Source organism: Sinocyclocheilus grahami, unplaced genomic scaffold (assembly GCF_001515645.1).
Source record: "Sinocyclocheilus grahami isolate Dianchi unplaced genomic scaffold, SAMN03320097.WGS_v1.1 scaffold1958.1, whole genome shotgun sequence".
Classification (NCBI taxonomy): Eukaryota; Metazoa; Chordata; class Actinopteri; order Cypriniformes; family Cyprinidae; genus Sinocyclocheilus; species Sinocyclocheilus grahami.
Genome location: NW_015507137.1, coordinates 27,279 through 38,465, shown reverse-complemented (window position 1 = coordinate 38,465; position 11,187 = coordinate 27,279). Strand labels below are relative to the sequence as shown.

At 38.6% G+C, this 11,187-nt stretch overlaps 1 protein-coding gene and 1 long non-coding RNA gene across 2 annotated transcripts in view; one reads left to right on the top strand and one right to left on the bottom strand.

The window, feature by feature from the left end:
• Positions 1-11,187, top strand: part of LOC107573487 (band 4.1-like protein 1) — a 116,922-nt gene that overhangs the window by 92,659 nt on the left and 13,076 nt on the right. The window lies entirely within an intron of this gene.
• On the bottom strand, positions 7,339-8,661 carry LOC107573488 (uncharacterized). Its single transcript, XR_001607514.1, has 3 exons — positions 8,557-8,661; positions 8,496-8,499; positions 7,339-7,392 (listed from the first exon to the last, which is right to left on the bottom strand). It is a non-coding gene; the product is annotated as an uncharacterized lncRNA (long non-coding RNA).

Genomic DNA, 11,187 nt, shown 5'->3' with positions numbered 1-11,187 from the left:
TACATTTTAAAATATATTCAAATAGAAAGCAGTTATTTTAAATAGTAAACATAATTCACAATATTACTGCTTTTGCTGTATTTTAGATCAAATAAATGCAGGCTTGGTGAGCAGAGGAGAATTCTTTACAAAAACATAAAAAAACCTTACTGTTCAAAAACTTTTGACTGGTAGTGTATGTCATGTTGAAAAACAAAAAAACATTTGAAGAGACTCATGGGAGTGTGTGCATCACATGGTCTTAGCTGTGGCCCAGGTTCCTGTGCGGGCAGGAATCTCAGAACCTGTGGAACATGTCAACATCAGTCTCTGTTTTCCATGATAAACTACATTATTAACATTATTGTGATGGTCACTGATACTAGTTACACATACACACACCACATAGCACACATATTTTACCATACAGTAAATAAATCAAATTAAAGTAACATATGTAAAATAGTGAATGAACACTTACTCTATAAGATTCTAAATGGAGATGAAAACTGAACGAGTCCTGTGCGAGTAGGGTTGGGTATCGTTTGTTTTTTTCGATAACGGTGCCAAATCTATACTTTTAAAACGGTTCCGGTGCCTAAACGGTGCCTGAACCGATACTTATTAATAAATAAATAAAAAATCCCCCCAAAAATTATGGATTGGCCATTAGAACAGTGTTAGTAATTAACAAACGGTCCCTCTGTAATCTCTTTGCCACCTCGAACTATTCTCAGTCCCTTAAAGTGTATACGGCCGGGAAGCAAGAAAACACACATCAAATGGTATTCTCAATACTTCAACTTTATTCATAGATACAAAGATATTATATAGGCATATGTCGAGGGGAGTTTCAACCCTTTAACCAATGAGGATATAGATGACATACATATAGGATTTTGGCCAAGAATATGTGTTATATAAAATGGTCACATGTACAGGAAAATATGGACATATTAGGAATAAACTTGGCGAAGGATGCTGAACTATATCCATAGTTCAGCACGAACCCCATTACCTTGGAGTCCTAGCTATCGTGTCCTCGTCTGAACATTCGAACTCAAAAACGAATGCATACATGTGCGCATGCATACCTCGAATATGAGTAAGAGATATTAAAACATAAACTCGCTGCAGAGTTCCCTAATCCTAAATTTATCATTCTCATACATAGATAATATGGAATATAATCATTCTTTGATACATTTCAACCCATGTGTCCTTTAACAGGTCTGCTCATAAAAGCATATTGAGTAGCAACAAGAGTATTCATGGCACGATCAATCAAAAATCTAATAAACGGAATAATGCAACATACAATGAATGAAAGGATTAATAAAATCACTCCAATAGGGATTAATGCATTCACTAGCATTTTCTGCCACTCTGGGAGCCAACCAAACACATCATTTGAATTGTTTCTTGCATCTCTTGCTTGTATCTCTTGTGCAATTCTAGTCATATTCATTAACCCTTCATCTATCAAATGACCATCAGCATCATTATCTGGAATGTAAGTACAACATGCAGTGCCCACGATAACACACACTCCGCCCTTCGAGGCTGTCAGTTGGTCTAGAACCAATCTATTTTGTAGAGCAGTCAGTCACAAACCTCTAAGCTCTTCCTTTACAGCTTCTAAGATATTGCGCGTAGGATTCATAAATAGAAGTAGCTCATAACGAATAAATTCTGTTTCAATTTGAAGATGGGCCACACCAACCTGTGGGAAACTTTTCAGTATCAGTCCACAATCGATGTTCCCACGGTACTGGATTGTTTCTTGATACCGTAAGAACTTTATTTCGGTCAGCAAGAGAACGCTTCTTTCTTTGTTTCACCTTATTCTCTTGATGATGAAGTCGAACAACCATAGAATTTTCATCTAAACTTACTAGAGCACATCTCCCACTCCAGTCCCCTGGGAGAGAAGTATACACTGAATGTCCACAGAGCCAGAACCAATCTCTTAAAGCTCTGGTTCCCCTTCTATTTGGGACATACATATGGCATCTTGGATCTCCTCCATAAGAACAGAAGAAATCACATTTTTCTCTTATAGTTTCATTACTCCACCCATAAACAACCACGGTCGTTATGGGAAGTGGATTCTTGTTAGCACATTCCTCTATTTTAACTTCTCCTTCATTCAAAAGACAATAATGACAGCATGTAATACTTTTCATATGGATTGCTGCCCAGTGGTTTAGATCACTTTGAGTGGGGTTTGCCTGTAATAGTTTAATATCCAAATCATTCGTCAACACAAAGGTCATCATGGGCACCTCTGTGTCTGCTTTGTCAACATGTGGACTTGATATGACATCCCTAGCTGCCCATTTAGCTACTACAACGTACAGGGACAACGGAAATTCCCACAGAGTTAATAGTTTTCCCTGTAATAGAGCCCTCGTATACTTTACCGGACAAAGATGACCGTGAGGCACCAGTGTCCAAAAGGAAAACATACGGTTTACTGTCAATTTTCAATTCAAGAAAAGGCAAGACAGACGATTTATTCGGGTATGTAACAGAAATCATGGAATCTTCATCAAGAAAGGGCTCTGAACTCTGTGGGCATCCCTAACGGGGAGTCGACTTTGTGGGGTAATTTGGTCTTTCTGTTTGTTGCCTTTGTGGCAAAGCATTAGTATGTGGCCTGAAGCCAGCAGACCCACCTCTTTTCTGCTTTTTATCCCACTGCTTTTTCCTGCAAGCGTTCGCGAAGTGTCCCGCAATGCCACAATAATAAGAGACTTTCGACCCTGCTGCCTGATTTGAACGTGCTTTGACAACAGTATTAAGCTGCATCATTGCTGTAGGTTTCCCTCGGGAGGCCTCAAAAGCCCCCGCGGTGGAAAGCTCACGCAGTCTCCGAGACAAAGCGTCAACAGAAATATCTGTTATATTCGAAGTTGTCAAACGAACCAATTGTGCGATTTCTTTTTGCATGTTATTCAAAAACGTATTGACAAACAAAGGAGAATGTTGATCTAATGGAATGGCAGATTCTTCAGTCCAAGCATGCTTAAATCGATTGAAAAATGCAACAGCATTTTCGCCCGCTTTCTGTTTCGTGTTTGCAGCATGCGACAAATCTTGCTTGGCCGAAGACAATTTCACCAGAAAAGCAGTCAATTGTCTGAAAAATTCTTTTAGCTTTTCCACATCAGCCCAAATCCACGCATCATCTTCATCGTCCTCCGAATCAACTATTTGCAACGTTCGGAAAGATTTTGGTTGTGACAGATCTAATTATCTAATTATCACCTTTTGATAAAGCACTATGGCGAGATGGCAGCGCATCCCGTTTAGGACTCAAAGCATCAATCTCTGCAATCAACTCTTCCTCTGTAATTTCTGGCGGCAGTGTTTTAGTCAAAATGAAGCGATAATCACGCCCAGTCAATTGACTGTACGTGGTTAAACGCTTCAATACAGACACATATTGATGCGGACACCGTAAAGGATCTGGCAAATCTTTAGCAATCGCGACAGCATCAGACATTGCCAGCGGGGTTATTTTAAACCCGTCTGGAATCTGCACAAATGGGTATAAATCAGTTGCACTAGGTAATTGCGGGTACAGACGATTAGGAGTTAATTTTTCTTGTTCAGGCTTTGTAACAGTATCAAGCCAAGCTGGGAGAGTCAACATGGGACATTTGAAAAATAGATGAACCTGATCTGGCCCTTTATCCCAATAAGGTTTCATTTTTTCCCACACAATATATACCCTTTAACCAATGAGGATATAGATGACATACATATAGGATTTTGGCCAAGAATATGTGTTATATAAAATGTACAGGAAAATATGGACATATTAGGAATAAACTTGGCGAAGGATGCTGAACTATATCCATAGTTCAGCACGAACCCCATTACCTTGGAGTCCTAGCTATCGTGTCCTCGTCTGAACATTCAAACTCAAAAACGAATGCATACATGTGCGCATGCGTAACTCGAATATGAGTAAGAGATATTAAAATATAATACAAGAGAGAGAGATCAGATGGAGGAGGGGGGAATCAGAAGAAGACAACATTGCTCTGTACATGGAGGGCGAGCAGAGAGGGAGAGGGAAGAAAAGGAAGGTGAAAACATCTGGAACCAATACAGACAGAGAGTGTTTTCTAACAAACAGAAATAGAATAGAGAGTGCAAATGTTAGAGGGTCAAGTTTTGTAATAAGAAAAACAAGTAGATAAAATTAGAAGTAGCGTTAGAATTGTAAGGGAAAGCTTTTAAAGGGAATTTGGACAGAATCACTGTTTTACGGCTGATCACTGAGTCGGCCAGCGATTCATTGAACGAGCCACACAACATCAACTCTGCAATGGATATTTATTTCCAAACTATAGTGAAAGCACTATTAATTAGCACAGTAACAAGATCGGCAGTTTAAGACATTAACTCGTAAGCACAAAACACTTCTCTTTTCAATATAAATAAGGCTTTGTTGGATAAATCTAAGACATATAACTAATCTAACACATGAACACATGCATTCACACAAGTTGCAGAAAGAAAGAAAGTGAGGAAATTAGTTTAAGAGAATGAAAATGTGAAATCCCAAGTTTACAGCAATATGTGCAATTGCATAGACATGAACAACCATTAATCACTTAATTAACCCTCGCATTGAGTTCCTCAATGAGGTTAAAATTTATATTAAATGCACCAGTTCAGCTAGAATCTGGAGGTACTTGCTTGCCTGTGAAAGGGGTTCCCTTCCTTGTCTGGTTGCCGAAAGGGGTTTCCCAAGGTTACTGATTGGCTGGAAGTTCAGTCTTTGGAAGCCAGTGGTTGGGCGTTGGCTGACGACGCGGAGTTGTGGTCTGGTTAAAGTTTTAGACGGCACTCGAGATCGGACTCAGAGACGCGGCGTTAGGTAAAACTTAACTCAGAACACGAAACACTCAACGGAAAATAAAAGAAACTAAAGTAAAGAAATAGAAGTAAAGTTTGACGAGACTAGGTGGCGTTTCTCCTCATGGTTTTGGAGGAGCTGGTGTGTAAGCCAGAGCACGCTCAAAGAGCGAAAAAGTTGATTACTGAAAAGCACGGCTAGAAAAAGGCAAAAAGAGAGGAAAAGGGAAAGGGAGGATTTGATGGTGTCCTGAGCATTTAAACTGGGCTTTTGGACACATCCCAAATGGTGCTTTGACCAATTAGATATCACTGGTTTACATGTGATGGTCACGCTGTGCATCTCTTTTGACCATTAATCTTGATTACTTGCCCCCAAAATTGACAATCTCCTTGGAATTGTCAATAAGTGTTCTTTTGTTTAAATGCTGTGAGCTACTCAAAGCTGCTAGTTGGTTCAGGCTTGTGGCGCCAGGATCTGATTTACGAACATCCTGTGTCTTGGGCCTCTGTGGAATTCGGCTCCTCGTGTTTCAACTGTTCTTTATCAAATCTTAAATTTTCTGATTCGGCCTGATACCCTACAGAATAGAGAGTGCTAGGGTTAGAGGGTCAAATGAAGATGAAAGAGATGTGTTTTCAGCCGTTTCTTGAAAATATTAAGGACTCAGCTGCTTGGATTGAGTTGGGCAGGCCATTCCACCAGGAGGGAACAGTTAATGTAGAAGTCCATGAAAGTTTTATCATAGGTAGAATACAAAATGTTTCAATACAAGCATTTCTGTTAAATGTAATTTATGCAATATTTCAAACCTTTAATCCCCTTGGTAAAATCAACCTATGGCAACAGTTTAAAAGTAGCCCAATTCTGTGGAAAAAATGCGGACTTGGCAACCCTGCATCCAACAAGAGCTGCAGGAGTCAGCTTTGACTGAACTCAGGTCAAGAATAAGGAGAGATGACTGACAAGACCATGGTGGAGTATTTGCTGCTCAACAGGTCTTGAGCTCATTGACAAATATCTGATCTTGTAAGATGTGCTCGCTTTACACAGAGTGCGTGTGATCGCGAAATCGAAAGTGAAAGTAAACAGCGCAAACGCTCATTCAAAAACATTTAAATACTCTGCATACTGAGAGCAGCTCCCTGATGCGGCAAAATTATACACAATATTAAAATGTTTAAAGGAGTGGACACGAAAATTGCGGGAGAGAAACACATGTTGCGGGAGCAGGCAGCAATGGTCAGAGATTCAGCGGGAGTGGGATTAAGAAAACAATCCAAAACAATTTTGGGTAATTAAGAAATCCCGGCCGGACGCATTTTTGTTGGTCCAAAAAGAGGGCATGTCTGGGAAAAAGAGGACGTATGGTCACCCTAATTTATAATCTATTGCTAATCGATGTATTCTTTTTAAAGTAGCATATGGAACATATTTTCTGCCTCATTCTGTGACAAGAAGCCTCATCAGATCGCAAAAGGAATCATGTGACTGGTGTTGTGGAGTAAAAAGGTTATAATTTTCTCTTTTGTTGGACAACAGGTTTAGAAATGTGAATACAAGGGAGGTTTAGATTTAGGCATTTTAATTTAAGCATGTTTAGCTTAGTTAACAGAAAGCTACCTGCTGCCATCAGAGCAAGTGTAATTACTGCATTCACGTGCTCCTGGGATGCTCTCATTTCCTGAGTTGTGCTTTTAAGTCGGAATGTGAAAACAACATGGACACTCTCGTTACTACAAAGATGTGTTGGATTTGTATTATTAGAGCTTTCCGACTTGAGTTCACGTGCATTTTCTCACGGTGCGGTGCCAGTGATGATGCTTCTTACGTCCGTTTTGGAGAACCAGAGGACAAATATTTCAATCGATCGCTCAGGCAAATGAGGCACCGAAATTTGCATTCGGATTCGGTTCTAGTACATACCGGTTACATAAGTACCGGTGCCATATTGGTACCGGGTTTCGGCACCCAACCCTATGTGCGAGATGCAGGTGAAGGTGAGAGTAGGCCTATGTATTCACTAGGGGTTGAACGACTTCTGATTTTATGTGATTTTATGTGATGAAAGTCGAGTCGAAGTCGACTAGTTGCTGATGACGTTATTAATGAACAAATAAGTCTGGAGCTGTGACAAATATTTTGTGCACAGCTGTGGCATATGGCACAGCGCTGCCCACATGGCTATTGCTCCTATAACAGCTCATTTTTATCAGTTCTTTTGTCTTTGGGTCATTATATCTCTCAGAGATTTCTGCTCGTTCTAAATCAGATACAGATAAAGTAGCACAGTAAAGATTACATTCATGTGAATGCATTAGTGAGAGCGATTGCGTGTGTGAATTAATTCTACCTGGCAGCATCTCTCTACTAGTAGTGAAGCTGTGGGATTTAGTTATTAAGAAATATATGCTTGAACTTTTCAGTTTCTAATCTATTTTATTGAGAAATCACAGAACAGTGTTGACTATACATTTCCGCGCTGAATGATTCTGTGCGTGCGTGATGTGTGCGTGATGTACAAGCTACTGTCTGTAGCTCTATTGGCTCGTTTCCACTGAGCGGTACGGTTTGGTACAGTACAGTACGGTACGTAAATATTTCCATTTCCACTGTCAAAAGTTGTGAATGGTACCAAAATAGCGAACCGTACAGTACCACTTTTTTGGTACCCTTCTGTTGGGGTAACTAGCACAGCAAAGGGTACCAAAAGGGTGGAGCTAAACTCACCGCAGAATGTCGATTGGTTGACTAGAATTGACACTTTTGCGTGATACAAGGGGATAAAGCGTCCTTCACTCGTTCCGCTCTGCTGTCCATGAGTGTTGGGCTTATTTACATCAGAGTGAGCAAACACAAAAAATATATATAACCGGGTATTTTATCATTTTATATTTTCACACAGACAATAGCCGTTTCTCAATATGCGTTCTTGTGGACTTGTGAAACCTCATTGCCCAAAAACCCGCATAATTTTCTAAATATTACTGTTATTGTGTCATGAAATGTAGTTTTTAGAGTTTTTCAGGCGAAAATCTAATTGTTTTAAACTCAAATCTGCAGTTTATTTATAAAGATAGCGCCTATTTGAAAATTTGCTATGCCGATTTCGGCGCTCCAGGCGATCACCGGGACCTCAGTGCTCATGTATCCGCATAGAGCAGCCTTAGCTTGGCTAGTCCTTCCGACATTTGTCGCTGGCTCTGATGTCTCTGTAGTGATTAAGCATGAGATACAATTCTTTTTGGGATGGCTATATTTAACAGGCATTCGTGGTCTCATGAATCTATCATTTATTCCTGGTCATATCGTTTTGGCTGAGCACAAAGTTATGTTTAACTTTATATATTTAATTTGAACTTTACCGTAGTACAGCGCTGACTTTGTAGCATACGTCTGACTGAACTGTTTGCTTTTGTCTTTATTTCCTCTTATATAAGCCTCTTATACTTTGTACTTATACATATATAATGGCTATTATTGTTCATTAAAACTGACATTTAACAAAAAGAGGCAGAGTTGTGCTTATTGTCGCGGTTCATCATCGATCGCTACTTTCTGGCATACACCACGCCTACCAAGTAAGGGTACTATTGGCAGTGGAAACGCAAGCCTGATCAGGGTTACCCGTACCAAATCGTACTGTGCTAAACTGTACTGTACCGTACCGCTCAGTGGAAACGAGCCATAAGTGGGTGCATTACAGTGTGCAGCAGCGCATTCGATTAGAACGGCGATTCACTTACCTGTACAATAAGCTGTTTAAAACGTGCATTCTCCTGTTCAATTTCGAGCATCCAGTAATATAATCACACATGTATTGTGGAGCGCTTTCAAAGTATGCATTTATTTTAACTGTTTGGAAACAGAGCGTAAATGTGGAAGTCCTTCAAAGATTTCTTATCCTGTTGCGCCCTCTATAGGACTAGTCGATGTTAAGCTTAAAGTGTCATGGCAGAGCATTGAAGTCGACTAGTCGATTAGTCGGTGCAACCTCTAGTATTCACAGTCCAAAAAGAATGTTATAAACAATTGTTAGCATTTATTTTCCACAGTACCTTAGTATATGCATAGGCCTACTTGATGAGAAAACAGAATGCCAATAACAAATAAATTATATTTTAACACTATCAACCACAATTAATATTACCATATAGGCATAATAAAAGTACAATTACTATACACTATACTGTGCACTTACTGAGGATGATTTTCCAGCTAACTCAAAACTGAACGACACTCGCGTGCCTTTCTTGTGCAATATGCCAGTGATGCAGCCACAGTCCTAAACGAAAATTGAAAAAGTTGTTGTAGCAGTTACCAAAAGATGCATAGCTGATAATAAATTGCATTACTGATAAGAAAGGACGCGCGTGTATGTCGTCGATGGGTCACTTATCAGTGATATTTACAGCTTACTTGATACATTTACACCTCAGACTATCGCGAACACCAATGACCAGGTATAATACATTAAAAACATTTACACCAGAGCAGATATTCACGAACAGAAGCTTAGTTATATTCACAAACACAAGCATGCTTAGTAGGCCTATTATACAATACAAAAACATTTTATATATGGGAAACTATAGTTATAAACATCTACATATATTCGCGAACAGAGTGTATCCCAGTAAAGTTTTGTCTAATCATTCTTACGCAACTAAACACTCAACTAAATGTTACTAGCCTAACTTAACATTAGGCTAGTAACATTATAACTCATATTGCTTTTATATCGTATTGCTGTCTATTTTATAGAACATTAACAAAAAACATCCTGGCATCTTGAGACATTTAGATGCAGCGAATGAATCTTCATAATGTTTCACTTGATTATACATTTAGTCAGGAATTATAGTTTGGAAAAAGTCTAACTAGTAAAATGTGTGCAAGTTATGTGACAACTAATGCAAGTAGGTTAGTAAAAAAAAGACTTACTCCTGTAAATGATATCCCCCGCTGGACCAAGCCGCCGCGTTCTTCTTTTTCTGAGGTAATCCAAAGCTTATTCCTCTCAGCGAGTCTTTTTCTGAGGTAAATTCTCTCATTCCTCTTAGCGCGTCTTGAGGTAAATTCTGTTATTCCTCTCAGCGCGTCTTCTTCCAGAAATGAAGTAGCCGAGATGAACTTGAGGAAAAGTATCTCTGCTTTGTTTGCTGTGATGTGGGCATTTACCAGGGCTGGGAAGGTTACTTTAAAAATGTATTTCACTACAGATTACAAAATACATGCTTTAAAAAGTTATTAGTAATGTATTTCGTTAGATTAATCAGGTTTAGTAACTTAATCTAAATACTTTAGAATACTTAAGATACTTAATACTTAAGCTATACACAAAGGAACATATTAATGTCTTGTTTTTTATGTTCCCAACTCTAAATAAAAGTGACATCTACCAGTCATAAGATTTGCATTTTCCCTGTATTTTATTTTTAACAACATCAGTTTTCCACAGCATTTCTATGAACAACAAAAAAATTGTTGTGTCATTTAAATCTACCAATCAATATAAATTCAATTTGAATACAATGAATGGGATTCCGTGCTGTTTCATGCTGCATTCCAAGCTTCAAAATGAATCCAAACACACCAAACATATCATAAAAGCAGCCAAAACAACTGGCACAATTTTCCAAGTTATACAATAGATTTGTTTAATGAATGGACCAAACTTTAAGTGATTACTTCACTGATAATCCTCTCTATGGAGAAGTGATCGGCACAAAATAATCACTGAGTCAAAATTGACAGGGCTCGTTTCCTAAAGCAACTACGGTCGCAACTAATTTAATGTCGTTATAGTTCAATGTAATTTAACAAACATAGTTTGCTAACGATGCTTTTGGGAAACACACCCCAGATCTATCCAGTTTAATGTGAACCATTCACACTGGTTTCATTAAACAAAAGCAATGATTCATTTGAAAGATTGAATCAAAAGAATCATCTGTTCACAAATCGGATCATGAACTCGCATTACCGCGCCAAAGATGATCTATTCCTGAACATTTTGAATGAATAAAGACTTCAAGTTAATCTGTAAAGCACACAAAGCTATCGTTTGACTTTATAAACTTTTATTTCATGATTCGTATGGATCTGTTAACTGAATGCAAAGTGTGAATTCTAGGAGAATTCGTTGTCATTTTTCAATTAAATTCTTAGAAATATTAAACGTAATGATAACCAATCAACACTCAAAATATGAGAAAATAGAAAAACGAGTTACTGGATAACATTTTTCAAAGATCAAGAACAACTTCCCTCAAGATGCTTTTTCAGATAGACGTTGAATCCTTCGATGCTGATAGAAGTTTTGTTGCAGGTAG